This window comes from Bidens hawaiensis, unplaced genomic scaffold (genome assembly GCF_021521415.1).
Source record: "Bidens hawaiensis isolate Kalapana, Puna unplaced genomic scaffold, B.hawaiensis_p1.1 tig00020035_1, whole genome shotgun sequence".
Lineage (NCBI taxonomy): Eukaryota > Viridiplantae > Streptophyta > Magnoliopsida > Asterales > Asteraceae > Bidens > Bidens hawaiensis.
Window position 1 is genome coordinate 222153 of NW_027493047.1, and position 3227 is coordinate 225379.

Below are 3227 nucleotides of genomic sequence, written 5' to 3' on the forward strand. Positions count from 1 at the left end.
TGTTGTGGACTTCATATGCATACCGTACAGGTTTAGATTATTATCTTATTTATATTGAATTTACTGGAAAATCAATCTTACATATTTAATATAAATAATTAGCCTAAAATGAGGTTGTTATTAGGGTTTTTCTTCTCTGGTTTCAGGTTACGTGGTCGGGTTTTGTTTCATTTGAACACTTTTGAACAATATCTGTTTGTTTATGCCATGCATACTCATATTGATTAGTTTATATTGTTAATATTTACTTGATATAATAATTGAAGCAAAATGTGAACTCACTGTCCTAACCATTTATGTGGCTCCTAAATAATATTAAGTAAAACAAAATGTCTCATCTAAACAATTGAAACTTATTTTAAGCACTTGCTATTTGTTTGTTTGAATGCTCAGTTTTAGTTTACTACCAGTTCCCTCTGTTTTTTATAGTTGATTTGTGGAAAAAGACATCAAGGCATTGTTTGTTTGAGGATTGAAGATGGGATCGAAGTCAATTTGTTTTGGCGGTATTTGACGATGAATTTGGAAGTCAGCTTTCAACCCAGGAACAAAGTGTTGTGGGAGGCTCTGGTGCGATTCTTGTCTCAGAATGTGTTAATGTTGTATACTCTTGTCACTCCTATAATGTTAGTATAATATTAATATTTTTACAGGAGTTACAAGGACCATGGAATATTGGCTTTTTGGGGACAAAGAATATGGGATACATGCATCAAGTGCTCATTGAGATTCTCAGTTATGTTATGGTTAAAACGGTATATACATGGGCTGATTACTTATTTTTAAGAGAAACGTAGAGTTATGGTGACAAAAAACAGTAGTATTACACTAATAATATGAAATGAAATTTGAATTTTGTCATTTGTTGCAGGGAAATCACATCTTTACATAAGGAGCTTCTTCTGGGACTAATGTTGCTGTAGTTCGAGGTGCACTAAGAGCCGAGAGGCCCAAATTATATACTCGTGTGTTTAATCATATAATATTAGTTTTATGGGGTTAAAAAAGATGATATCTTGAAATGTGCAGGTAAAAAATGTGATTGAAAATAATGATCATATGCCATTATTGAAGCGAGCAAGTTCTTTAAATATTTAAATTAACCGCCTTTTCTTTATTCCTGGTATAATTTAATTACGAAGGATCATCAGTGACACCACCATTTCTGGTTTAATTATGATCAAATTGCAGCCTGTGACCTGTGTAACATGGATATCATATCTTATGAAAATTAACTCACTTTTACCTAGATTGATTGATTCATTGGGATTATGTAGGACATATCATATATTAGGAAAATTGTAATTCTAATTTACCTAGGCTGATTGATTCATTGTGATTGCGTTCACATCAAAATGCAACACACCACTACTCATATCTGCTCATTTTTTTCATTGTGATTGCATAAAAAGTCCATCTAAATTAGGTTTGAAGTCAGTAATAATATTTTGGATTTGAGATTGTTTCTTGGACAATATGAATTAGTTTGTGTTTATGCATATAGATAGGATCGGATTAACAGTTTGTATAATGCGGGCTGCTAATGTTTTGGTATTATAGAGTTAAGGTGTATTCGATTTTGTTTTCTCCTGGCATTTCTTCTAAATTGTTGAAGTCTAAGTGTGAAGAACTTACTAGTATCGTGGTCCAGTTAGAAGCCCAGGTATCCGAGATGAAAGGGTCGAAGGATGATTTTAGTGTCGCGCCAGTTACATCGTCATATTTCCCCATTGTAACCAGTGGACCTCCACGTTTATGGGTATTTTTCTATATAAATCTTTAGTGTTCCAAATTTTGTAAGTTATCTTTTGTACTTCATCAGAAATATGTTATAAACAATAGGCACGTCACTATATTTTGCACAAAGTACATGGTCAAAAAGATGATTAGTATGTAATTTGGATACTTTGTTAGACTTAGGATATGTAGAAGCTGCTAAATAGAGGTAAACCTTTAGCTTGTAGACTCATCCAAAAATTAAATAATGGTTACATTCGGCTACAATAGAAAACAACAATGTCTATTATTGTTTTTCAGTAAAATGTTAACCTGCTAGTGTAAAACCTTCCTTTTTGTAAAATGAATTTTGCACTATAATGACTCGATTTTAATATATAACTGTTTTTTGAAAACTAAAATCTAAGTCGGAGATGAAGTTTTCCTCAAAAGAATTCTAAAACCTACTGAGCCTGTAGCAAGAGGATGTGTGAAGAGCTTGGACCCAAATGAGCTAGTTGGTGGTACAGAGATTGGACCAAAATGGTGTGAGGTAAATGTTCAAGTACCAATAAAAATAGATGAAAAGTTTGTGAGACCATATGGGTTATTTTCCACAATTCAAGATTATATTGGTGCATCCATCGCATGACCTTGTCCATTCATCTCGGTATGTATTTGTTAAACTTGTGATACGAATAATTTTACATGGAACTTAATGCTTATACATGGATTGTTTATTTGTAGGTAGTCCGTGAGGATTGAGGACGCGTGATGACTCGACGTTTTATGGTGCTTGTTTCTTTTATTGCTTTTAATTTTTTTGTTGAATGTTACCAGAGTTTAAGTTGGATAATGTTATAACTTATCTATGTTTAGTGTTTTCGTTATGAACAAGCTTATTTAATATAATGAAGTTTTATTTCTTTCAATATTTAGATATCCATAAACGTATCGTACTGTGGACGTTTAAAAAAGGGTTTTATAATATGATTTGTTAGGACTTCGAATTTTTATCATATTAAACGTTAGAACATTATAAAAGTGTCATAATATGTTTTTATAGGACGTTTAAGTTGTTCATAGACATATTATGCAACCAAAAAATTTAGTTTCATAATCTTGTTTGAGATATTAAGACCCTTTTCTTGGTACTATAATGATCCATCATAGGGGTCCTATAAATTAATTTTGAAGGACATTTGTATGTGTGTCTAAAGTTTACAATTAGGTGAGCACATGTCAAAACATTATAAAAGTGTCATAATATGTTTTTATTGAGACGCCTTTTGGGTTGTTAATGAATATTTTATGCGACCATAAAATTGATTTCATAATCTTATTTGGGATATCAGGACTTTTTTCTTGGTACTAAAGTACCTATAATGTTACATCATACGGTTCTTATAAATTAATTTTTAAGGACGCTTGTATGTGTATCAAAAGATTAAAGGTGGGCAAGCACATGTTAAAACATTGTAAAAGTGTCCTAATATGTTTTTATTGAGACG

At 31.6% G+C, this 3227-nt stretch overlaps 1 long non-coding RNA gene across 1 annotated transcript; it reads left to right on the forward strand.

The window, feature by feature from the left end:
• The first annotated feature begins 2090 nt into the window (after nucleotides 1-2090).
• LOC143559764 (uncharacterized) lies at nucleotides 2091-2648 on the forward strand. Its single transcript, XR_013139996.1, has 2 exons — nucleotides 2091-2386; nucleotides 2464-2648. It is a non-coding gene; the product is annotated as an uncharacterized LOC143559764 (long non-coding RNA).
• The last annotated feature ends 579 nt before the right edge of the window (nucleotides 2649-3227 follow it).